Source organism: Pteronotus mesoamericanus, unplaced genomic scaffold (genome assembly GCF_021234165.1).
Source record: "Pteronotus mesoamericanus isolate MK-2021 breed Mesoamerican mustached bat unplaced genomic scaffold, CSHL_Meso_final scaffold_31, whole genome shotgun sequence".
Lineage (NCBI taxonomy): Eukaryota > Metazoa > Chordata > Mammalia > Chiroptera > Mormoopidae > Pteronotus > Pteronotus mesoamericanus.
The window spans coordinates 28,005,786-28,033,439 of NW_026555312.1; positions in this window are offsets into that span (position 1 = coordinate 28,005,786).

A 27,654-nucleotide genomic window follows, 5' to 3' on the forward strand; every position below is an offset into this window, starting at 1 on the left:
CCTGTTCCGCTAAAAGCACCTCTCTTTTCTTATGAGGGGGCCAACCTATACCAAGCTCAGACCTTTTGATAGTAGGCTCAACCTCCAGCCTCCTGAAGTAGGCACAGAGCACAGGCCTGCACCATTTGAGCGTTCCACCTCCCTGTACTCAGTGATTGGCTCAGGGGTGAGTTCATGAGCCAAGTGAGGTCAAAGAGACTATACGTAGGGCAGTTTGCTAGAGAAAAACATTCTCCTTCTTCTGGAATTGCTAACAATAAAGGTACCATAACACAAGAGGTTTCAGTGGCCCACCTGAGAGCAAAGCCAATAGGTATGAAAGTAGGTCTGAGGGCCAGACAGCAGGGGAAAAAGAGAGAACAAATCTAAATGACACCATTGTAGCACCTGGATTCAACTACGCCCAAGGTCAAGTCTAATGCTGTTTTTGCTAAAGCATTAGTAACACCAATGTTCACACAGACCTATGGGAAAGGACAGGAACATTGTGAAGCAACTGCAAGTCCTGTCTAAAAAAAAAAAGAAAGAATGTTAGGCCTGACAGTATTCCACTAGGCATTAGCCCAGGTGGGCTTCTTGGAGATAAATACACACAACTTTGGTGGCCACTGTTTGGCTGACTGCTTTGCACTGAGAGTGAACCATGCTGTGGGGAAGGTGTATGCAAGGCACAGTGAAAACCCAGAGAGAGAGACAGTCTAACTGAACCTGGTAGAAGAATAAAATTGTACTCAAATGCCGCTTGCTGGATGAGAGAAAATAAAAAAGACGCAGATTAGGGAGAAGGAGATGAAGAGCTCAGTTTTGAAATCATTAAGTTTTAAGCTGTGTACAGGATATCTGAATGGTTAGGCCTGGTTCGAATATACACATATAACTCAAGGTGAGGATGAAAATGCAGGTTAAAAGCACTAAATTTAGAGTCAAATTTGGAGTCATGGAGAAGGAAGAGTAACTAAAGCAGTAGACACAGATGGATGAGGTTGACTAGAGACAAGGGGAAGAAGAGAAAGTTGACCATGTACAGAACTTGCAGAATGGCAACATTTAAAGGGCAAGACCCAGGAGAGAGAACCAGAAAGAAAAATAAAAAGAATGGACAAGAGGAAGAAGAGAAATCAGTGGCAAATATCACCAAAGATAAGCAAGAGAATGTTTCTAAAAATGAAACAATTGGGAAAACCAAATGCCACAGAGAGATCAAAAATTTAAAAAAGCTGAGAAATGTTCTTTGGATTTGGTGATCTGGAGAGCAGTTTCACGGTGTGACTGTGACATAAACCACACCAGACATACTTGTGCTGTCCTTCTCCTAAACGTCATCTGCCTCTTTCCAACAGAACCAGTGTGTGTGTGTCTCTTTCCTCTCTTCCTTCCCAGTGCCTCCATATGTGTCTTTTCATTACTCTTCTATGGAAGCAGGTAGCACATTGCAAGGAAGTGATTTCTTTTTACATTTTTTTCCTCTCTTACTGATTTACTAGCTCTTTGAAGCAGAAGGCTCTGTATCTTTTTCTTTTAAGTTATTTAATTGAGGCATAATTTATATATAACAAAATGCATGCATCTTAGGTATACAGCTCCACAAATTTTTTTACTTTGTTAAAGATTTTATTTATTTTTAGAGAAGGAAAGGGAGAGAGAAAGAGAGGGAGAGAAATGTCAATGTGTGCTTGCCTCTTGAGCACCCCCTACTCTGGACCTGGCCTACAACCCAAGCATGTGTCCTGACTGGGATTCACACCTGCAACCCTTTGGTTCACAGTTCCATGTTCAATCCATTGAGCCACACCAGCCAGGACTCAATTTTCACATGTGTCTCCACTTGCATAACCCCAGACACAACAAGATAAACTTATTTCCGGGACCCCAGGCCACTACCTTATGCCCCTTCCCAGTCAACACCCCAAAGATAAGACTATTCTGACCTTTATCACTATATATTGGTTTTGCCTATTTTGAAATTAATATAAATGGAATTATAGAATATGTACTCTTTGGAGATGTCTACTTTCATTCAGCATTCTGTCACCTAGATTGAAAAGGATGTAGCCACAACCTTTTCCTTTACATTATTGTATACTGAATGTATGCATCCACTCTTTTGTCATTAGACATTTGAATTGTTTTCAGATTGTGGGTATTAAGAACAATGCCACTATCGACACTCTCGCATGTATATTTTGGTGGACATATTCTTGCTTTGGACTATATATGCCCAGGAGTAAAAGTCTGAAGTTTGTGCTTTCATCTTTTATACTCAGTATATATCATTTCATCCTATATATCAGGCCAATAAATACCTAGTAAGTAAAAGTTGCCCTTGAAATAATAAATAATTTTTAACAAATATCTTATAAGAAATTAATCTATTTACTAAGTTGTTGGTGGTTTTATCAACAAATATTTTTAGACCAATTTCTAAGTAAGTGTGTTGAAATCTAAAGAGCTGGCCAAAAAGTTCAATTAAAAGACATTAAGCCCTTCTTCTTAAAAAAATCATACTACAAGATCAAATTGTGTTTTTTAGCTATACAGTCTCAATAAATAAGATAAACAGCCTTTGAAATGAATAGGACAGAATATGAAGAATTCATATTGAGGATAACTAAGGAAGACCTGCAGTTTTGCCAAGAAAAGGGATAAGACATATTTCACTCTAGGCTGGAAGGCCATCTGGAGCAATGCAACTCTTTTTGCACAAGAAGTTGTTCAGGCAGGAACAGGGCTTCAGCAGGTGCCTCAACTAATGCTCCAGAAATAACATAACAAGAAAGGAACCTGACCAATCAAGGTACGAGATTTGTGTTTTTCTCTGCTTCAGTTTTCAGCAGTTAGAAGTTAATACTGGGGAAAGCCAAGGAAGCGTTGAGGAATGAAGCCTTTGTCTTCATTCCATTTCACTCCATTGTCCCAGCTGACCCCCACACATACACACCCACCTCAACTCATTACGCTAATGCAAGAATCAAGTTCAAACAGGAAGTCAATAGAATGTATTGGTGTTTCTCTAGGCCTCCTCCCATCCCTTTGGGAATCTTTCCAAAAAAAGGAAAAAAGTGACACCTTGCCTAACTAGGTGTCACTATTAAATTATCAATATAAAATGATTAAATAAACAAGTTAGGCAGAGGGTGATGATGAGAGTGATTCAAAGCCATTAATCCTGTTGTTGGCAGATGCTGATAAGAAATACCAGACAAGCTGAAAAAAGAATGAACACAAATAGAAGATCAATCTTTTCCAGCTGGGTCTGCCCAAGAGGGAGGAAACAAATGTGTCTCCTTCTGGACATCTAACTACTCTCACTCAGTTGTCAGATTAGCCACAACAATATATTCATTTGGTTTGTGGCCTCAATAATATATGAGAGTTTGAGTTGGAAACAGACTGAAAAAAAAAAACTGTATGGGAAATAATGACATTGTTTTCACCTGTGGCACAGAGATTTCTGGAACTGGCAATACTGGGACAGACTAGGGGAGGGAAGGTCTGCTTGCCCACACTGACAATGCCAGCTTCCTGTGATGCCTGCCCCTGGAAATTTCAGAATATTTAGTGGGTATTTCCAGAGAGGCACAGAGCTACTGTGTTTACCTCTCAGGGCACATTATTGTTGGGCATCACTGTGAAACCGAACAGGAATGAACATTGTAATTGTAATTGTACTTCTGTATTGAACATTGGCTACATGTCCTGATATCCAGGACATTATTGACTTTTAAAATGGATATTTCATTGTCTTGATAAATTTACTCAAATATGTCAAGGCCATAATGGTCAATACACTATGGGTTAGTTCTTGACTAAAAATTCTTAGAATAATTTTGCCGACCTAACTACATTAGAAGTTCCACAATGGCATTCACAACATAATGTATAAAATAGATAATTAATAAATAATTTTTACCTGACAATGCCCCCTTTTCTTTTATTATCTTCAATTAGATATTTCCTGAAGAATAGCCTAATCTTAACAAAAATACAGTCTCTAATAGCATTAAACCCTTTTTTTTCTGACCACCATCTTCTTTTCCCTACTTGACCCCTCTAATCCCCAACAGCACTAATGCTTTCTCCCACTAATACATCCAGTCTATTCATACAGCCACTTCATGGTCCACAATCAAGTGAGACCCTTTCAACTTACTCAGTTTAAATTTAATAGTGAATCACTTCTCTGCACTAATCTTCAATTCCTTTGCTTCTTTCTGTATTGGTCATGCTTCCTTAAAAAAAATGCTCCAATTTCTTTTTTTCTCATTATTGGTGTACAAAAATGCCTTCAATTTCTGAATATTGACTTTGTATCCTGCTATTTTGCCAAATTCACTTAAATGAGTTATAGTAGTTTTTTGGAGTCTATGGGGTTTTCTATGTACACTATCAGGTCATCTACAAACAATGACAGTTTTATTTCCTTCTTTCCAATTTAGATGCCTTTTATTTCTATTTCTTGTCTGACCACTGTGGCTAGGACTCCCAGTACTATATTGAATAGGAGTGGTGAAAGTGAACAACCTTGTCTTTTTCCCGATCTTAGTAGGAAAGTTTTCATTTTTGTCTGTTGAATATGATGTTGGCTGTAGATTTTTCATATATGGCCTTTATTATGTTGAGGTATGCCCCCTTTACTCCCACTTTGCTGAGTGTTTTTATCATAAGTGAATGCTGTACCTTATCAAATGCTTTTTCTGCATCTATTGATATAATCACGTGCTTTTTGTCTTTCCTTCTGTTTATGTGATGCAATACATTTATTGATTTGTGAATATTAAGCCATCCTTGCATCCCTGGGATGAATCCCACTTGATCATGGTGGATGATCTTTTTTTTAATATAATTCATTTTATTTTATTTTTTTAATAGTTGATTTTTTAAATTTTTTAAATTAATTAATTTATTTTTTCAAATACATTTGTCCCTGCCTTCCCCCCACCACTTTCCCTTGCCTTCTTCCTCTCTCCCTCCCTCAACTCTTCCCCTTTGGTTTTGTCCATGAGTCCTTGCTATATGTTCCTTGACTTTCCCCTTCCCTTCTTTTTCCCCCTCTTGAAAAATTAATAAATTAATTAATTAATTTATTTTTTCAAATACATTTGTCTCTGCCTTCCTCCCACCACTTTCTCTTGCCCACCCCTCCCTCCTTCCTTCTTGACTCTGTTGGTTTCTTTTTTTTTTTTTTTTTTCAGTGTTGCTGGTCTTATTTTCTTTGCATCTTTGATTTGTTGGTTAGGTTCCACTTACAGGTGAGATCATATGGTATTTGTCTTTCACCCCCTAGCTTATTTCGCATAGTATAATGCTCTCTGGTTCCATCCATGCTGTCGCGAAGTGTAGTAGTTCTTTTTTCCTTTCTACCGTGTAGAATTCCATTGTGTAAATATGCCATAAGTTTTTGACCTAATCATCTACTGATGGGCATTTAGGTTGCTTCCAACACTTGGCTATTGTAAATTGTGCTGCTATGAACATTGGGGTGCATAAGTTCTTTTGAATTGATGTTATGAGATTCATAGCTGGATGTGGTTTGACAATATTTTGTTCAAGATTTTAATGTCTAGGTTCATTGGCGATATTGGCCTGTAGTTTTCGTTCTTGGTTGTGTCTTTATCTGGTTTTAGGATTAGGATGATGCTGGTCTCATAAAAAGAGTTTGGGAGTCTTCCTTCTTCTTGGATTTTTTGGAATAGTCTGAGAAGAACAGGGGTTAGCTCTTCCTTAAATGTTTTGTAAAAGTCACCTGTAAAACTCTCTGGTCCAAGGCTTCTGTGTGCTAGGAGTTTTTTGGTTACTGCTTCAAATTCACCAGCTGTTATTGGTCTGTGCACACTTTCTGCTCCTTCTTCATTCAGTGTTGGAAGGTTATATTTTTCTAGAAATTTGTCCATTTCATCCAGGTTTTCAAATTTCTTGGCATATAATTGTTCAGAGTAATTTCTCGCAATCCTTTGTATTTCTGTGGTATCAGGTGTTATTTCTCTTCTTTCATTTCTGATATTATTTATTTGGGTTCTCTCCCTTTGTTCTTGATTAGTCTGCTTAAAGGTTGTTGATTTTGTTTATCTTTTCAAAGAACCAGCTCCTGGACTGGTTGATCCTTTGAATTTTTCTTTGAGTCTCTGTGTCATTCAATTCTGCTCTGATCTTGATTATTTCCTTCCTTCTACTCACTCTGGGATTCGTTTGTTGTTGTTTCTCCAGTTCTTGAAGCTGGAGGGTTAGGTTGTTTATTTGAAATGTTTCTGTCTTTTTAGGTAATCCTACATTTCTATGAACTTCCCTTGAGCACTACCTTTGGTGTGTCCCACAGATTTTGGACTGTTCTGTATTCATTTTAATTTGCTTCCAGAAACTTTTTTATTTCTTCTTTGATCTCATTACTGGCCCAGTCATTGTTTAATAGCGTGCTATTCATTCTCTATGAGTTTGAACATTTCTGAGCTTTTTCCTTGAGGTTGGTTTCTAGTTTCAAGCCCTTGTGCTCCAAGAAAATGCTTGTTATGATTTCAATTTTCTTGAGTATGTTGAGGCTTGTTTTGTTTCCTATCATGTGGTTTATCTTTGAAAAAGTTCCATGCATTTAAAAAGAATATGTATTTTGCTTCTTTTGGATGAAAGGTTCTATATATGTCAGTTAAGTCCATTTGATCTAATGCTTCATTCAGTTCCCCAATATCCTTGTCGATGTTTTTTTTGGAAGATCTATCCATTTTTGACAGTGGTGTGTTAAAATCCCCTATTATCAGTGTGTTGCTGTCTGTATCTTTCTTGAAGTCCTCCAAGATTTTCCTTATATATTTGGGTGCTCCTCTGTTGGGTGCATGTAGGTTTACAATGTTTATGTCTTCTTGATGGATTCTTCCTTTGAGTGTTATAAAATGTCTTTTTGGGTCTTTTTATATAGTCATTGTTTTGAAATCTATTTTGTCTGAGATATGTATTGCTACCCCCACTTTTTTTCCTGTCCATTTTCTTGGAATATTCTTTCTGATCCCTTTACTTTCAGTCTGCATAAGTCTATTATTCTGAGGTGGGTCTCTGGTATGCAGCATAGGTGTGGGTCATGTTTTCTTATCCATTCAGCTATCCTGTGTCTTTTGATTCGGGCATTTAGTCCATTTACATTTAAAGTTATTAGTGATAGATATTTATTCATTTTTTTCCCTTTGTACCTGTATTCCTCTCTTTCTCACTCTTTTTCTCCATCTTCTTAAAGCAGTCCCTTTAGCATATCTTACAGTGCTGGTTTGGTGGCTGTGTATTCTTTTAACCTTCTTCAGTCTGGGAAACTCATTTTACCTTCCATTTTAATTGAGAGCCTTTCTGGTTAGAGCAGTTTTGGTTGCAGGCCTTTGTTTTTCATGACTTAGAATACTTCTTGCCATTCCCTTCTGCCTTGTAGTTTGTTTTCTGTTGAGAATTCAGCTTCTAGACATACGGGGATTCCCTTATATGTTTTACCAGTTTCTCCCTTGCTGCCTTTAGGATTCTCTGTTTGTCTTTGATATTTGCCGTTTTAATGCTGATGTGTCTTGGAGTGGGCCTCATTGGGTTTCCTTTGAATGTGACCCTCTGTGCTTCCTGTACCTGTGTGACTTTTTCTCTCTTTAAATTAAGAAAGTTTTTCAGCATTACTCTTTCAAACAGGTTTTCTGTCCCTTCCTCCTCTTGGTATCCCTTCTCCTTCTGGTATCCTTATTATATAGATATTACTACATTTCAGGTTGTTCTGCATTTCCCTCAATGTCTCTCCATTCTTTTTTAGTCTTTTTTCATTTTCTTTCTCTTTCTGGGAGTTTTTGTCTACCGTATTTTCCAGTTCACTGATTCAATCCTCTGCTTTATCTGGCCTGCTTTTGATTTCTTCTACTGTGTTCTTCAATTCAGAAATTTTATTCTTCATTTCCTCTTACCTCTTGTTGATAGTTTGTATGTCCTCCTTCATGTTGATATAGTTTGCAGCAAGGTCCTCATAGTTTCCCTGTAGTTTTTTGTAATTCTCTCTGAGCTCACTGAGCTCATTGAGCTTCCTTAGAACCATTGTTTTGAAGTCAATATTTGGTAACTTACTTGCCTCTATTTCATTTAGTTCTCTTTCTTGGCATTCCTCCTTTCCCTTTGATTGGCAGGTGTTTCTTTGTCTTCCCATTATTTGTGAGACAATTCTTTTTGCTTCTGCTCCTTGAATTGATCCGTTTTGACTTTCTGACTTTGTGGTGTCTGCTCTCAATTTCTAATTCTCAAGAAACTTTTCTATTTCATACACTTCATACTCTTGCTAATATAATCCAGCAGTCATGCTCCTTGGTATTTACACAAAGGAGCTAAAAACTTATATCCACACTAATACCTGCACACAGAAATTTGTAGCAGTTTCATTCATATTTGCCCAAACTTGGAAGCAACCAACATGTCCTAGTAGGTGTATGGATACATAAACTGTGATATATCCAGACAATGGAATATTATTCAGTGCTTTCATGAGCTATCAAGTAACAAAAAGACATCATGGAAACTTAAGTGTATATCACTAAGTGAAAAAAAAATAACCTAAAAATACTACACACTAGATTTTCTATTTATTTGACATTCTGAATAAAATACAAAACTATGGGAATTATAAAAAGATCAGTGGTTGTTAAGGGATGGCTGAGGAGACATAGATAGGTGGAACACAGTGGATTTTTAGCTTAGAGAAACTATTCTGTATGATACTATGATGAAAGATATATGCCATTATATATGTGTCCAAAACTCTAGAATATACAATACCAAGAATGAACTGTAATGTAAACTTCAACTTGAACTTTGTGTGATTACCATATGACCATGCAGAATCATCATTTGTAAAAAATGTACCACCCTGAGGAGAGATGTTGATTATGGGGAGGCTGTGCATGTGTGGGCGCTGAAGGCTTAAGGGAAATGAAATGTCTGTATCTTCCTCTCAATCTGTGCCTTCCTCACTCTGAGAGTGAGGATAGAGAATCTGCACTTGTAAGAAGTTCTCCAGGTAGTTCATGTCTATGTCACATGTCCATGAGGTCTACATTGTAAACCTCTTAGACTTTAAGATAGTGATTTTCAAATTGTTGGCTTCAGAACCCTTTCTTCAAATGTCAGCCTATATTTTCATACTAAATCAGACAGACAAACCCAAAGAACTCTGATTTAAACAGACAGAGAATGTCCTTAGAAGCCCCATTGCCTTGCAGTGGCCTCTGAAGAGATAGTACTAGCCTCTCCAAGGCTTTATAAAGTATGTAAAGATCTCTGATATAAGAATGAACTCAAGCTTTATTTCTTTTAGGAGGTTTCATTAACATTAGTGCTTTAGTAACTCAACTTACCACTTCTCAGCATCAAATTAGACTCTACTAACACTCAAAATAGCTCCACCTTGAACGTGCTACAGCATAAAATTCTTCTCTGCAAAGACAACTTTTCCTCCTACTGCCACTCCCACTCTCACTTTCACTCAACCTAAGCAGGACTTAAGTCCCTCCTTCCCTCTTTCCCAAAGACTCTGCCTTTCAACCATTCTGGCTATATTCTCAACAGCCTCCTCTAACTCTTGCTATATTGACCTTCTCTTTCACTGGCCTGTGCTAATTCCAGCTCTGGATCATTCTGACAATCTCTTATTTCCATTCTTCTTCCTCAGTTTCCCAAATCCTGCTAAAAAATATGGCATATTCATGTTGACTGGCTCCTCTGAAAATTCATGTTTTTCAAATCTCAGCTAGAACCATAGTCTTTCCCAGTAACTCACTTACTCATCTTGGGTCAGTTCCCCTTCTCCTCCCTTCCATGAAAGCTGTATGCAGCTTGCTGACACTCTTCAAAGTGACAACTTCTTTATACATTTTAATAGATAATATTCCCTTCTGAGTTTACAAAGATGAGAAAGGCTATCTGGCACTGTGTCCCTCAATTTTCCTCTACTCTTTTACTGACTTTATTAATGCCTCTACAATTGCTGTTTCAGAAAACATGCCTTTACTTCCTTCACTCTGTACCTCTTGTTCGATCTCATTCCTTCTACTCTGGAATGTCTCTCTATTATACTTTCTATCTCTTTCAACTGTTCTTACCCTTAAACCTGAAAAAAAAACCCAAAAATAAAATACATACCTTTATAAAGTACACTCTTGTCTCTGGGCTCCCTGAAGCTACTTACTCTCTCATCTCTGTCCTTCTGGATAACTCCAAACTTTATGAAAATATTTTAAATGGCTGTCACTACATTCTCTCCTCCTATTTACTTCTCAACCAATGTAAACTAACTTTTTCTCCTTGCCCTTTCAAGAAATGCTTTCTCAAAAATGAGAAATCTGAGAGTTCAAGATAGTGGAGTAGGTAGAAGCAGCAATCACCTCCTCCCATGACCACATCAAAACTACAAATAAATTATAGAACAATCAATCTGGATAACCACCTGAAGAGTAGCTGAACAAAAGTCCCATAACTAAGGATATAAAGAAAAAGCCACATCAAGACTGGTGGTGGCAGCTTTGCATAGTGGCAGTATTTCAGTCAGTAAGGTTTATCCAAGGTGTGATTATTGCTAATTGAAGACTGGTGGTGGAGGGAAGCGATGAGAGATGAATTGGCCCCACACCCACCTGGGATGACTGAGAATCTGGAGGGGTATCTCAGCTGTAGAGGACCCCCTGAGGAGTAAGGGATCTTAGTCCCACCATGGGCTTCCCAGCCTGAAGCAGTGCTAGCAAAAGGAGTGCACATGACATCTGGCAGTGAAATTCACTGGGGATTTTTCTGCCCAGGTGAGACAGAAGGCTGCTAGAAATCCAGGTATTTTCTTTAAAAGACAACACAGAAATTCTTGTAAACAGGCATTCACCTTGAGTCTCACAGAGGGGTGGAATTTCAGGGGGTGCCAGACTCATACAGAGAGACCAAATTATGTGGCTTTGGAGCAAGGGCTGGAGGAATATCTTCCAATGTTCCTGTGTTGAGTCCTCCTACCACATATCTCAAGAGTGCCTTTTTTTCCTAGGTCAAGCACTCCCCTCACGTTACAGAGCCTGAAGAGATATATTAGCTCCACCCTGATGACTCCCTGAGGCCTCACTTTAGCCAACTCACACAAGGCCCAAGGCCCTGTCAGCTGTCACCAGCCTGGGACTGTGTTGCAGTCTTTTTTGAGGACCTCTTGAGGAATTCTAGTTGGGCTCAGCAGAGCCGGAGATACACAGGGAGAGATTAAGTTGTGTGGCTTCAGGCTGAGGGCCATTTTCCAGCACACTCAGCTAGTGCCACTGTTCTTGTGTTGAGTCCTACCCCCCACATAGCAGTAGCCTGGTGAGCTACACTAGCTCCACCATATTGACACCCTGAGGCCCTGCCCTACTCAACTTGCAATTGGATGGAAGCTCTGCCATAGATGGGCAGGATAGGCACATGTCACAATCTTCTTGAAGGACTTTTTAAGAGTTCTGGTCAGGCTTGGAACTTGTCAGGGACTCATGGGGACATACTGAGTTATCTGGTTTCAAGACAGGGCTCTCTTCCCCTATGGCTTGCTGCCACCATCTGTGTTAAACTCTCACTCTACATGACAAAATCTTAATCTGCTCTAGCCTGGTGAACTCTACTAGCTCAATCCAAATCACTCCCTGAGACCCCAGAGTAGCACAAAAGTCTACAGTCCCCAAGCAGGTGGTGGCTAACCTTGCGTACCCTGAGACTTTTGTTGAGTGACCTTAAACCCAGCCTAGCACTGACACTGAGTTCGAATCTCTATTACCCTGTTGGACACCACTCCCCGCTACCTGACGGCTTCTTGAGAACCTGTATCACATGTCTTGTGTACCACACAAGGCTTTTCCAGTGACTAAGCCTAAGAGACAGCCAGCAGGCAGCACTGGGTCTCAGGGTGCTTTGAGACTTTTCCTGACATGACTTAGGCCTGGTACTGGTGGCAGCCATCCTCAGCTCACACTTGGCCCTTCATACATGTATTCAGTCCCAGAACAGGTAGCCACCAACTGTGGATCACTTTGTAGCTCCTAACAGGTAGCCCAGGGTCAGTCACAGGCAGCCTCTGACATTGACCTGAATCAGAATCTCTCCAAAAAGTCCCCAGATCCAACACACTTGAGGACTGGCTTCAGACCATAACAGAACACTACCCAATTAACTCCACAAGGAGGACACCCAAAAGAATGTCTCAGCAGACACCAATTCTGCTGGGGCAAATTCCCACACAGCAGTTTATAAATTATAGTTGTGGCCATTCCTCACAGCCAGCCAGACTGATAGTGAAAGCCACCCATACATATACCATCAGCAATTAAGTTCAATTACAATAGGAGAGCACACATAACCCACACAAGGGGCCCTGGAACACTTGAAACATGTGATCAGGGACACTGTGCCACAAGATGCCACAGGACACCAACTATTTAAGGCCACCATACCAAAACTGGAAAATAGAGTAGCTCTACCTAATACATAAAAATGAACACAGAGAGGCAGCCAAAATAGTGAGACAAAGAAACATGTCCCAAATGAAAGAATAGGAGAAAGCTCCCGAAAAAGAATTAAATGAAATGGTAGCAAGCAAACTAACAAAGTTAAAAACAACAGCTAGAAAAATGCTCAAGGAACTTAGTGAGAATTCAGCATAAAAAAGGACATAGAAACTACAAAAAAAGAGTCAGAAATCAGAATACAAAACCTGAAATAAAAAAATACATTCAAAGGAATCAATAACAGATTCAATGAAACACAGAATTGAATGTGCATGGGATGAATCAACACAGGATGAATCAGCTATTTGGGAGACAAGGTAGCAGAAATTTCCCAATCAGAGCAACAAAAAGAAAATAAGACTTTAAAAACCTGGAAGAGACTTCAAGATGGCAGAAGAGTGAGTGGAAGTCACACTGACCGTCTTACAGGACCAATCTAGAATCAAAACTAAATTGTGGAGAAATGGTCTGAAAAACAACTGAACAATCATGAGACACAAGCCTTAAAACCTTGGACAGACATAGATTTTGGCTTTAGCCCAACCTAACTGGTAAGGAGTGTGAGAGAAGGTAGAACAGGCACTCACGGCTGGCAGTGCCAAAGGGATATTAAAAGTGCCAGTTGGATCCCCCTGAGAAGAGCAGGGTCTAAACCATAAACTGAGATCTCCAGCCTACAGCACTAGAGCCCAAAAAGCACACAGATAACAGCCATCTGTGAAGAGCACCAGGGGGCTCTCTGTCAGAGACAGGCAGCTGGAGACAAAAAGAGCCCTTTAAAGAGCCAACGCAAAAATTTGTAGTGGCAGACACTTATTCAAATAAAATCAGAAATGAAACAGGAAAAGTAACAAATGACACCACAGAAATACAAAAGATTATGAGAAAATACTACAGTTGTATGCTAACAAATTGGACAATCTGGAAGAAATAGATAAATTCCAAGAAACATATAGTCTTCCAAAACTGAATCAAGAAGAAAAAGAAAATCTGAGCTACAACCGACAACATTGAAATGGAGTAATCAAAAACTCCAAAGAGTCAGAAAAGAAAAATGTAGATGTCAGAAAAAATCACCAATCTGCTATATCCATACAATGGAATATTATTAGGCAACAAAGGGAAATAAAGTACTTATACATGCTACATATGCCATCAGCAATGTACCCTGTAAGAATGAACCCTGAAAACATTATGCCAAGTCAGAGAAGCCAGTCACAAAAACCACATATTGTATGATTCCACTTGCATAAAATACCCTTAATAGGCAAATTCATAGAGTAGGGAGATAGGTGGAATGAAAGTAAAAGCTAAACATTATAGGCTTTCTTTTGCGGGTAATGAAAATGTTCTAAAATTGATGAGAGTAAAAATTAGACAACTTTATGAATGCACTAAAAACCACTGAAGTGTACACTGTACATTATTTAACTGTATGGAATGTAAATTATAATTCAATAAAGCTTTTATCAAGAGAAAAAGAGTCCTGATCAGGATGGCATCACAGGTGAATTTAAAACTTTCAAAAAATAATTAACACCTCTTCTTCTCAAATTATTCCAAAAAATTCAATAGAAAAGTAGGTTCCCAAGCTCACTTTATAAGTCCAACACTATCCTGATTCCAAAATTTGGAAATACATTGCAAAATAATAATAATAATAAAATAATAAGCCAATATCCCTTAGGAACATAGATGCCAAAAACCCTGAACAAAATATTAGCAGACTGAATTCAGCAATACAATAAAAAGATCACACAGCATGATCAAGTGGGATTTATTCCTGTAATGCAATGTTGGTTCAATATTTGCAAATCAATTAACATGATATACCATATAAACAAAATAAAAAATAAAAATCATATGATCATATCAATAAATACAGAGAAAATATTTGATAAAATCCAGAATTCTTTATGATAAAAACTCTCAGCTAAATGAGAATAGAGAGAACATGCCTCAACACAATAAAGACCATATATGACACACCCACAGCTAACTTCATACTCAACAGGGAAAAACTAAAAGCATTTTCCTTAAGGTCAAGAACAAAACAATGATATTCCCTTTCACTACCCTTATTCAACATAGTATTGGAAGTCCTAGACAGAGCAATCAAACAAAAAGAAGAAATAAAAGGCATCCAAACTGGAAACAATGAAACTCTCACAATTTGCAGTTGACATAATACTATATTGAGAGAAATCTAAAGATTTCACCAAAAAACTACTAGAACTGATAAATTCAGTAAAGCAGCAGGATACAAAAAGAAATATTTACAAATCAGTTGCATTTTTATACTTCAATAATGGACTACCAGAAAGACAAACAAAAAAAATCCCATTTAGTATTACATCAAAAAATAATAAAGTATCTGGGAATAAATTTAACCAAGGAGGTAAAAAGACCTGTACTCAGAAAATTATGATATTAAAGAAAAAAATTGAAAAAATACAAATAAATGGGGACATTGCCATGCCTTTGGATAAGAATAATTACCATCATTAAAATGTCCATGCTACCTTAGTCCTGGCTCAGTGGATTCAGCCCTGGCCTGCAAACCAAAGGGTCATTCGTTTGATTGCCAGTCAGGGCTCATGCCTGGTTTGCGGGCCAGGTCCCCAGCAGGGGTGCATGAGAGGCAACCACACATTGATGTTTCTCTCCCTCTCTTTTTCCCTCCCTTCCCCTCTGTCTAAAAATAAATAAATAAAATAAAATAAATGGCCATTTTACCCATTGCAACCTATAATTTAATTCAATCTTTAACAAAAATAATTGTTAAATACTAATGACATTTTTCACAGAAATAGAAAAAAAATAATTCAAAAATGTATGTGAAACCACAAAAGATCCAGAATAGCTGCAAGAATATTGAGGGAGGAAAAGAACAAAGTTGGAGGTATTGTGCTACTTGAAATCAACATATACTACAAAGCTGTAGTAATTAAACAACATGGCACTGGCATAAAAACAGAGACATAGATCAATGGAACAAAATAGGCAGCCCAGAAGTAAACCCATATCTGTGTGGGCAATAAATATGACAAAAGTGACAAGACTATACAATGGGAAAAAGACGGTCTTCAAAATATGGTGCTGAAAAAATTGGATGGATACATGCAAAAAATGAAGTGAGGCCGCTGTCTTATATGCCAAGAAAAAAATTCAAAATGGATTAAAGACTTAAATGTAAAACTCAAAACCATAAGCCTTCTAGGCGTACACATGGGTAGTAAACTGTCTGACATTTCTCTTAGCAATATTTTTGGTAATATATCTCCCTGGAGAGGGGAAACAAAATTAAAAAATTAGAATATGCAACTACATCAAACTATAGAAAAAGAAAGCATCAACAAAACATAAAGACAACCTGCTAAATGGAATATTTGCCAATGATTTATCTGATTAGGGTTTAACACTCAAACTTTATTTAAAAAACTCATACGTCTCAGCACCAAAAATAAACAAACAAACAAACAAACAAACAATTCAATTAAAAAATGGGCAAAGGACCTGAATAGACATTTCTCCAAAGAGGACAAATTGTCAATAAATATACAAAAAGATGCGCAATATCACAAATCATTAGGGAGATGAAGGTCAAAACCACAATGAGATTTCACGTCACACCTGACAGAATGTCTATCATCAATAGACTAACAACAAGTGCTAGCAAGGATGTGGACAAAAGGGAACCTTCATGCACTGTTGGTGGGGATGCAAATTGGTGCAGCCATTATGGAAAACAGTGTGGAGGTTCTTTTAAAAATTAAAAATGGGACTGCCTTATGACCCAGCAATTCCGCTACTGAGTATATAACTGAAGAAACCCAAAACACTAATTTGAAAGGATATCTGCATCCCTATGTTCATTGCAACATTGAAACAGTATTTACAATAGCCAAGATGTAGAAGCAATTGTAGTGCCACCATTAGATGAGTGGATAAAAAGTGGTGGTACATATATACAATGGAATATATTTGGCCATAAAGAATGAATATTACCATTTTTAAGATTTCATGGATGGCCTAGAAGGTATCATGCTAAGTGAAATAAGTCAATCAAAGAACAATACTATATGAAATCAAATTTATGTGGCATCTAAAGAACAAAACAAATGAACAGGCCAAATTGAAACAGACTCATGGATACAAACAACAGGTTTATGGTTGCCAGTTTTGAGGGGGCGGGAGTGATTTGGGGGACTGGGTGAAAAGGGTAAAAGGATTAAAAAGTACAAATTGGTAGTTACCAAATAGTCACAGGGATATAAAGTACAGCATAGAGAATACAGTCAATAGCAGTGTAATAACTATATACGATGCCGGGGGGTACTAGAAATATTGGGGGACAGTTTTTAAAGTATATGATTGTTTAACCACTATATTATATACATGAAACTAACACAAAATAAAGTTGAATATAAACTGTAGTAAATAAATAATGAAAAATCTTAACTTTCTCACTTAATCACCATCCCAGCCCAGTGCCTCTCACATAGTGGGTTCAATAAATATTGGTTTATAAAAAATCCCCAATGATTTCTTAATTTCTATATAAGACTGACTTTTGACACTTTGCCATATAGACTATTAAACTAGTCTTTCCCTGCCACCCTAGAGTCTATTCTCAACAAATCAGCTTGGAAGGTATTTTTAAAGCTTTTATCAGACATAGGGGACAAACTTTAAGCTATCCTCCATAACCCCCACCAGTGTGCAATTTTATCCTCCTGATACAACCTGTGGCTTGCTGTTGTCAAAATAATATAAACAGAACCACATTAAAACAGAGCCAGAGCTGCCATTCCAGAGGAATTTACCTGCATATCTTCTGCCTCAAATCTTTAGTGAAAAAACTTTGGATTGGACTTAAAACAACCTTGTGCCCCAAAAAACCCTTGGCAAGGATAATAAGAAAGCAGTTATTCTGAATAAACTGGTGATTACCAGACTGAATATTAAAAACATTGTTTAGCATTATTGTCACTATTTTATACTATTTGCACCACTAGAAATTTCTTTCTTCTATTGATGTAAATTGTTCCCTTCCCTTTATCAAAAATACCCTTTGGCTTTGTTGTAATCAGAACACTATTCAGGTTTCTGCTTGAATCAGTGCATCACCAATTGCCATTCTTTTTTTTTTAATTTTTATTTTTTGTTCAAATACATTTATCTCCACCTTCCTGCCACCACTTACCCCTGCCCCCCTCCCCCACCTCCCTACCTCAATCCTTCCCCACTTTGGCTTTGTCCATGGGTCTTTTATACATGTTCCTTGACTTGACCCTTCCCTTCTCATTCCCTGCCCCCACTTCCCTCTTGACTGTTGGTTTCTTTTTTCTTTCAGTGTTGCTGTTTATATTTTCCTTACTGGTTTGTTTTACTGACTAGGTTCCACTTATAGGTGAGATCATATGGTATTTGTCTTTCGCCCCCTGGCTTATTTCACTTAACATAATGCTCTCTAGTTCCATCCATGCTGTCGCAAATGGCAGTAGCTCTTTCTTTCTTTCTGTTGTGTAGTATGCCATTGTGTAAATGTACCATACTTTTTTGATCCACTCATCTACTGATGGGCATTTAGGTTGTTTCCAACACTTGGCTATTGTACATTGTGCTGCTATGAACATTGGGGTGCAGAGGTTCTTTTGTATTGGCATTTTGGTATTCTTAGGGTATAGTCCCAGCAGAGAAATCACTGGGTCAAAAGGAAGTTCCATTTTTAGCTTTTTGAGGAAATTCCAAACTGTTTTCCACAGTGGCTGTCCCAGTCTGCATTCCCACCAACAGCGTACTAGGATTCTCTTTTCTCCACAGCCTCGCCAGCACCTGCTGTTTCTTGATCTGTTTATGATGGCCATTCTGACTGGTGTGAGATGGTACCTCATTGTGTTTTTGATCTGCATTTCTCTGATGGCTAGTGATGCTGAGCATCCTTTCATATGTCTCAAGACCCCCTTTATCTCCTCCTTGGATGAGTGTCTGCCTGGGTCCTTTGCCCATTTTTTAATAGGATTGTTTGTCTTCTTGGAGTAAAGTTGTGTGAGTTCTTTATATATTTTGGAAATCAAACCCCTACCTGATGCATCGTTGGCAAATATATTTTCCCATATGGTTGGTTCCCTTTTCATTTTGCTGATGTTTTCTTTAGCCGTGCAGAAGCTTCTTATTTTGATGAGGTCCCACTTGTTTATTCTTTCCTTTATGTTCCTTGCTTTAGGGGCATATTGGTGGAACTGTTGCTGTGTGGGATGTCTGAGAGTTTCCTGACTATGTTCTCCTCTAGGACTTTTATGGTGTCACGACTAATATGTAAGTCTTTTATACATCTTTTTATTTTTGTGTATAGTGTCAGCTGATAATCAAATTTCAATTTTTTGCATTTAGCTGTCCAGCTCTCCCAACACCATTTGTTGAAGAGGCTATTTTTACTCCAGTTTATGCTTCTGTCCCCTTTGTCAAATATTAATTGACCATAGAGACATGGGTTTATTTCTGGCCTTTCCATTCTGTTCCACTGATTTATGTGTCTGTTCTTGTGCCAGTAACTGACTGTACTGATTACAATGGCTTCGTAATATAGTCTGATGTCCATTATTGTGATCCCTCCTACATTGTTTTTTTTTCTCAAAATGGCTGTGTCTATTCGGGGTCATTTATGGTTCCATATAAATTTTTGAACCTTCCCTAATGTCTGTGAAATATGTCACTGGTATTTTAATAGGGATTGCATTGAATCTATAAATTGTTTTGGGAAGTATGAACATTTTGATGATGTTAATTCTTCCAATGCATGAACACAGTATATGTTTCCATTTATTTGTGTCTTCCTTAATTTCTTTCTTGAATGTTCTATAGTTTTCCGTGCACAGGTCTTTTGTCTCCTTGTTTAAATTTATTGCTAGGTACTTTATTTTTCTTGCTGTTATAGCAAATGGTATTTTTTTCCTGATTTTTGCTTCTACTATTTTTTTGTTGGTGTACAAAAATGCCTTCAATTTCTGAATATTGACTTTGTACCCTGCTGTTTTGCCAAATTCATTTATTAGGTTGAGTAGTGTTTTGGTGGAGTCTATGGGGTTTTCTATGTGCACTATCATGTCGTCTGCAAACAATGATAGTTTTAATTCCTCCTCTCCAATATGAATGCCTTTTATTTCTTTTTCTTGTCTGACCACTGTGGCTAGGACTTCCAACACTATGTTGAATAGAAGTGGTGAAAGCAGACAACCTTGTCGTGTTCCCAATCTTAGTGGGAAAGCTTTTAGTTTTTGCCCATTGAGTATGATGTTGGCTGTAGGTTTTTCATATATGGTCTTTATTATGTTGAGGTATGCCCCCTTTACTCCCACTTTGCTGAGTGTTTTTATCATAAGTGAATGCTGTACCTTATCAAATGCTTTTTCTACTTCTACCAATATGATCATGTGGTTTTTGTCTTTCCTTGTGTTTATGTGATGTATTGCATTTATTGACTTAAGTATACTGAACCATCCTTGCATCCCTGGAATGAGTCCCACTTGATCATGATTGATGATCTTTTTAATATATTGCTGGATGCAGTTTCCCAATATTTTGTTGAGGATTTGACCGTCAATTGTTCATAAATGATATTGGCGTGTAGTTTTCTTTCTTGGTTGTGTCTTTATCTGGTTTTGGGATCAAGATGATGCTGACCTCATACAAGAGTTTGGTAGTCTTCCCTCAGCCTGGATTTTTTAGAATAATCTGAGAAGAACAGGGGTTAGCTCTTCCTTAAATATTTTGTAAAATTCTCCTGTGAAACAGTTCGGTCCATGGCTTTTCTGTGCCAGGAGTTTTTTTATTACTGCTTCAATTTCCCCAGCTGTTATTGGTCTGTTCAGGTTTTCTTCTTCTTCATTCAGTGTTGGAAGGTTATATTTTTCTAGAACTTTGTTCATTTCATCCAGGTTTTCAAATTTCTTGGCATTTAATTGTTCATAGTAATTTCTACAATCTGTTGTATTTCTGTGGTATCAGTTGTTATTTCTCCTCTTTCATTTCTGATATTATTTATTTGGGTGCTCTTCCTTTTGTTCTTGATTAGTCTGCTTAACAGCTTGTTGATTTTGTTCGTCTTTTCAAAGAACCAGCTCCTGGACTGGTTGACCCTTTGAATTTTTCTTTGGGTCTCTGTGTCATTCAATTCTGCTCTGATCTTGATTATTTCCTTCCTTCTATTTCTCTGGGATTCATTTTTTGTTTTTTCTCCAGTTCAAGTTGTATGGTTAGGTCATTTATTTGAAATGCCTCTATATTTTTTAGGTAATCCTGTGTTGCTATGAACTTCCCTCTGAGGACTGCCTTTGGTGTGTCCCACAGGTTTTGGACTGTTGTGTGTTCATTTTCATTTGTTTCCAGATACTTTTTGATTTCTTCTCTCATCTCTTTATTGACCCATTCCTTGTTTAATAACGTGCTATTCAGTCTCCATGAGTTTGAAAGTTTTTGAGTTTTTTCCTTGAGGTTGGCTTCCAGTTTCAAGCCCTTGTGGTCTCAGAAAATCCTTGTTATTATTTCAAATTTCCTGAATTTGTTAAGGCTTGTTTTGTGTCCTATCATGTGGTTTATCTTTGAAAAAGTTCCATGCATTTGAAAAGAATGTGTGTTTGCTTCTTTTGGATGAAAGGTTTTATATATGTCAGTTAAGTCCACTTGATCTAATGCATCATTCGGTTCCACAATATCCCTGTCGATGTTTTGTTTGGAAGATCTATCCATTTTTGACAGTGGGGTGTTAAAATCCCATACTATCAGTTTGTTGCTGACTATATCTTTTCTGAAGTCCTCCAAGATTTTCCTTTAATATTTGAGTGGTCCCATGTTTGGAGCATATAAGTTTACAATGTTGATGTCTTCTTGATGGATTCTTCCTTTGAGGATTATAAAGTGTCCCTCTGTGTCTCTTTTTATGGCCTTTGTTTTGAAATCTATTTTGCCTGAGATAAGTATTGCTACCCCCACTTTTTTTTCTGTCCATTTGTTTGGAATACTTTTTTCCATCCCTTTACTTTCGATCAATGTAGGTCCTTTGTTCTCAGGTGGGTCTCTAGTAGGCAGCATAAGTGTAGGTCATGTTTTCTTATCCATTCAGCTATTCTGTGTCTGTGATTGGGACATTTAGTCCATTTATATTTAGAGTTATTACTGATAGGTACTTATTCTTTTTTTCCCTCTGTACCTGCATTTTTCTCTTTCTCATTCTTTTTCATCTTCTTAAACCAGTCCCTTTAGCATATCTTACAGTGCTGGTTTGGTCGAGATGTATTCTTTTAGCCTTCTTTTGTCTAGGAAACTCCTAATTTCACCTTCTATATTAATTGAGAGACTTGCTAGGTAGAGCTGTCTTGGTTGTAGGCCTTTGCATCTCATTACTCAGAATATTTCTTGCCAATCCTTTCTAGCTTGTAGTGTTCTGGTTAGAAGTCACTTGCTGGCTGTATCGTGGCTCCCTTGTATGTTACTACCTGTTTCTCCCTTGCTGTCTTTAGGATTCTCTGTTTGTCTTTGATATTTGCCATTTTATTGATGATGTGTCTTGGAGTGGACCTCATTGGGTTCCTCTTCAATGGGGCGCTCCGAGCCTCCTGGACTTGTGAGCCTCTTTCTTTCCTCCAATTAGGGAAATTTTCCATCATTGTTTTTTCAAACAGCTTCTCTATCCCTTGCTTCTCTTCTTTTCTTTCTGATATCTCTATTATGTGGATATTATTACATTTCTGGTTGGCCTGCATTTCCATCAATGCCTCTTAATTCTTTTTGAGTCTTTTTTCTTGCTCTTTCTGGGAGTTTTTTCCTACTTTGTCCTCCAGCTCACTGATTCGATCCCCTGCTTCGGTTAGCCTGCTTGTGATTCCTTCTACTGTGTTCTTCCATTCAGAAATGTTATTCTTCATTCCCTATTGTCTCTTATTGATAGTTTCTATGTCTTCTTTCATGTTGATATAGTGTGCAGTAAGTTTCTGATAGTTCCCTGTAGTTTCCCATAGTTCTCTTCTAGCTCGCTGAGCTCATTGAGCTTCCTTAGAACCATTGTTTTGAATTCAATATCTGATAGTTTACTTGCCTCCATTTCATTTAGCTCTCTCTGTGCGGATTCTTTAACCCTCTTTTGAGAGTTGTTTCTTTTCCTTCCCATTATTTGGGAGGCTCTTTTTTTTTTTTTTTTTTTTTTTGCTTCTGCTTCTTAAATTCATCAGTCTTGATTTCCTGACTTCGTGAATTGAACGTTTATGGTAGTAGGTTGTTTGTTTTTTGTTTTTTTTTTTCCTTTTCTTTCTGGGTATGTCTCTGATGATGTCAGTTGTTGACCCTGTCTGACCTTAGGCAGTCTGTTTGAGACTTCCAGGAATCTACTGTCTGTGTCTGTCTCCTGCAATTGTTAACCTAGTCACTCTGCCCTCAGCTGTCAGGCTTGGGTACCACAGGATGGGGCAGTGCCTTCTGATGCTGGGGCAATCATGTCCTTACAGGCTGCTGCCACTCAGGGGAGTGGTCTGCCTGAGCAAGATGGAGACTGTGGAATGGGGAAGGAGTCAGCACTAGAAACCCCCTGGCTACTCCCTTAGTTTTCTCCCCAATGTTTTTGTCTCCAGTCTCTCCTCAAGCACGTCTCTAAGGAGCTCTGTGTCCCCTTTAGCCAGGGATCTCCTATCTCTGTGGGCCGCTCTGCACTCAGCACTCAGGCCTGCGTGCAACTCCTGGGTGGAGTGTCCTAAGGGCAGGCCTATTACTTCCTTTCCCCACTGCTGTCTCTTTGGGGCATGGTCTGCCTGAGCAAGATGGAGACTGCATAATGGGGAAGGAGTCAGTACCAGGAACCTCCCAGCTACTCCCTCAGTTCTCTCCCCAACACTTCCATCTCCAGTCTCTCCTCAAGGGTCTCTAGGCAGCTCTGTGCGTCCTTTAGCCAGGAATCTAATACCTCTGCCAGCCGCATTGTACTCAGCATCCAGGCCTGTGCATAACTCCTGGGCGAAGTGTCCTGAGGGCAGGAGTATTGTTTCCTTTATGCCTGAGCCAGATGGAAGCTGCAGAGTGGGTGGTGAGTCATCACTGGGGCCCTGCTGGCCACCATCTCAGTTCTCTCCCCAATGCTTTCCTCGCCAATCTTTCCTCATGCACCAGCCCACTCTGCCCCCGCCTCTGCCCAGAGATCAAGGAAGGTGGTTGCCACTGCAAATTTTTGCATTGGCCCTTTAAACATCTCTTTGCATCTCCAGCTGCCTGTCTCTGGCAGAGAGCACCACTCCACTTTTCACAGTTGTCTTTTGGTCTGTGTGCTTTTTTGGGTTCAGATGCTATAGTCTAGATGTTCCCACTTATGATTCAGACCCTATTCTTCTTAGGGGGATCCAACTGGCCATTTAAATATCCCTCTGTTCTGGTGCCTGTGAGCGCCCAGCCCACCCTCTCAAGCCTCCACCACACTTCTCACCCATTAGGATGTGCAAAAGCTGATTCCATATCTGTCTGAGGCTCCAAGGCTCCTCTCTTGCTGTTGTTCTGTTGTTTTCCAGGTGATATCGCCACAATTTAGTTGCAATTCCAGTTTGGTCAGGGGAGGAGATCAGTTTGACTTCCACTCACTCCTCCACCATATTCCCTCTCTCCTTCCTCCTTAACTCCAAGCTCCAGCTTTCCACCTAAGATTTACACTTAGATCTCTGGAACTTGGTCATTCCTGCCTCTCAGGACAGACAGAGTTCCTATTTTTTTATTGGTCTCAAATAAATACTTCTTGCCTCTCACTTTGAAAGGCCTTATTGTTTTTTGTACATCAAATTTTTATTTTAAATTAGAATAACCATTCTTTTGCCAAGATAAAGGCCTTACTTTTTAATATATTTTATTGATTATGCTATCAGCAACTGTCCCATATTTTTAAGTATATTTTATTGATATGCTATTATTGTTGTCCCATTTTTTTCTCCTCTTAATTCCCCTTTGCTCTGCACACCCCCTCCCACCAGCATTTATCCCCCCTTAGTTCATGACCATGGGCCATACATATAAGTCCATGGGTTGTACATATAAGGCCTTTGGCTTCTCTATTTCCTATACCATTCTTAACCTCCCCCCTGTATATTTTGTACCTACAATTTATGCTTCTTATTACCTGTACCTTTTCCCCTATTCTCTCCCTGTCCCCTCCTTGCTGATAACCCCCCATGTGATCTCCAATTCTGTGATTCTGTTCTTGTTCTACTTGTTTGCTTAGTTTTTGTTTTAGGTTCAGTTGTCGATAGTTGTGACTTTGTTGTCATTTTGCTGTTCATAGTTTAGATATTCTTCTTTTTCATAGATAAGTCCCTTTAACATTTCATATACTAAAGGCTTGGTGATGGTGAACCTTTTAACTTTATTTTGTCTGGGAAGCACTTTATCTGCCCTTCCATTCCAAATGATAGCTTTGCTTGATAGAGTAATCTTGGATGTAGGTCCTTGCCTTTCATGACTTTGAATACTTCTTTCCAGCCCCTTCTTGCCTGCAAGGTTTCTTTTGAGAAATGAGCTGATAGTCTAATGGGAACTCTTTCGTAGGTAACTGTCTCTTTTTTCTTGCCAATTTTAAGATTCTCTCCTTATCTTTAATCTTGGATAATTTAATTAGGATGTGTCTTGGTATGTTTCCCCTTGGGTCCAACTATTTGGGACTCTCTGACCTTCCTGGACTTTCATGTCTATTTCCTTCGCCAGATTGAGGAAGTTTTCCTTCATTAGTTTTTCAAATAAGTTTTCCATTTCTTGCTCTTCCTCTTCTCCTTCTGGCACCCCTATGATTCAGATGTTGGAATGTTTAAAGTTGTCCCAGAGGTTCGTAAGCTTCTACTCATTTTTCTGAATTCTTGTTTCTTCATTCTGTTCTGGTTAAATGATTTTTCGTCCTTTTGTTCCGAATCATTGATTTGGGTCCTGATTTCCTTACTTTCACTGTTGGTTCCCTGTATATTTTGCTTTGTTTCACTTTGTATAGCCTTCACTTCTTCCTATATATTATGGCCATACTCAGTCATTTCTCTGAGTATCCTCATTACCAGTGTTTTGAGCTCTGTATCTAATAGATTGGATATTACCTCATTGTTTAGTTCTTTTTCTGGAGTTTTGGTCTGTTCTTTCATATGGGGCATATTTCTTTGTCTTGGCATACCTGTTACATAGTAAAGGGAGGAACCTTAGGTATTCGCCAGGGTGAGTCAATCCGTTTCATTGCCTTGTGGTGCTGTGTGTGGGGGAGGGGTCAGAGAGGGAACTATGCCGCTTGCTAGGCTCTTGCCTCACTTTCAGTCACTTCTCCTGCTACCCACAAGCAAATTGGGTCCTTTTGGTGCTGATTCCGCAGTGGGTGGGCCCCTCCAACAAACTCTCCTAAGACTGGCAGTTTCTCCCACCGCCACTACCACCATCAGTATTTACAGCCAGAAGTTTTAAAGCTTTCTTTCCAGGTGCTAGGACCCTGGATTGTGCAGTCTGTCTCCCTCCTTAGTTGTTCCTCCCTGTTTATCTGCACACAGATGTGTGACCACCCAGTCCACCAGCGGCCAGCTTGCCACCCGTCTTCTTCACCCTGGCTGCCTATCTCTGCCCCTCCTATAGTCTGGATGAATGTCTCTTCTTAAATCCTTAGTTGTGGGACATCCATACAGTTCAATTTTCTGGCAGTTCTAGTTGTTTTTGCTTTTAAATTGGTTGTCATCCTTCTTTCGGTTGTGCAAGGAAGTGAAGCATATCTACCTATGCCTCCATCTTGGCTGGAAGAAATTTCCTAAAGGCTTTATTTTTTAAGTTAACCTTCTAACCAATAGAATATGGAAAAGATTGTGAAATTTCATGGTGACATTATGTTAAAAAACTGTCTTGCTAGTAGACCCTCTCTACTGTCTTGCTGTTCTTGTTAACTTGGAAAAAGTGAATCACATTAATCCTACAAGCGTGAGGAAAAGAACTCTGCCAACAATCAGAGGGAGCATAAAAGGAAGTACTTCCTCAATTGAACCACCATATGAGAACACACCCCAGTCAACATCTTGATTGCAGTCATGTGACAACCTGTGCAGAGGACCTAGCTAAGTGGTGCCTAGACTCCTACCTGCAAAAACTGTGAGGTAGTAAATGTGGTATTTTGATATGCAACATAGAATACTAATATATCAAATCACAATACTTTTTATGATCAAGATCTCAATACCATCCATCACATTAATAATAAAACCCAAAGTTCTTGGGTTTTATGAAATCCTGTAAACTCTAATAATCTAGCTCCTACACTTCTCCAGATTCGTCTCTCTCCACTCATTCCACTGTAGCCACACAGGTCTTCATGACATTCTTCAAATACTCACACCCATTTCTGTCTTAGAGCTTTTGCACATTGTTTCCCCTGCCTGGAAGAGTCTTCCTCCAAATGGCAAATCCTCAAGAAAGCCTCCCCTGTCCACATCCCCTACTCTAGCCCTTATCAATACCTGAAATTACATATATTAAATATATATTATAATATGTATTGTATTTGTTATATGTTATATTGTATTTATTATCAGCTTCCTTTAACTGTAAATAAGCTCCTTGGGGGTAGAAACATCGGTGTCATTGTAGGACAGTGCCTAGAATAATGTCTGGCATTGAGTAAGTGATAGAGCAATTTTTATTGAATTAGTGAATAAATTTGTTTGCCACTAATTTAAAGCATTCAGTATTATTGATTGTCTCCTTGAAACTTTCTCCCCTTACTATGCCCTTGGTTTTTTCTTACTTCTTTGAACTATTGACCTTTTTTTCTTTGCTGACCATTTCTCCTCTCCCAAATATCCTTGGAAGTTCTCTGTAATTCTAGCCCTTTAGGTATGGGCAGGTTCCTGGTCTTTTGGCTGAACCAGGAATTCTCTCTCAGGAATTTGAAATGCTCCAGTAAAAGATATTAACAGCTTTCCTACTTTGTACTGCCAAGTAACTTATTTTTGTGTAATCCTCAACATAAACCTCCTGTCATTTCTATGCTTATTTGACACTGCCTAAATGTGTCATTGATTGGGGAAAATGAAGTTCTGCCTTGGTATTTAAATTCACACCTGTGAATTTTTTATAACACAAAATTAAATAAAATGATCTTTCACTTCATGTGTGT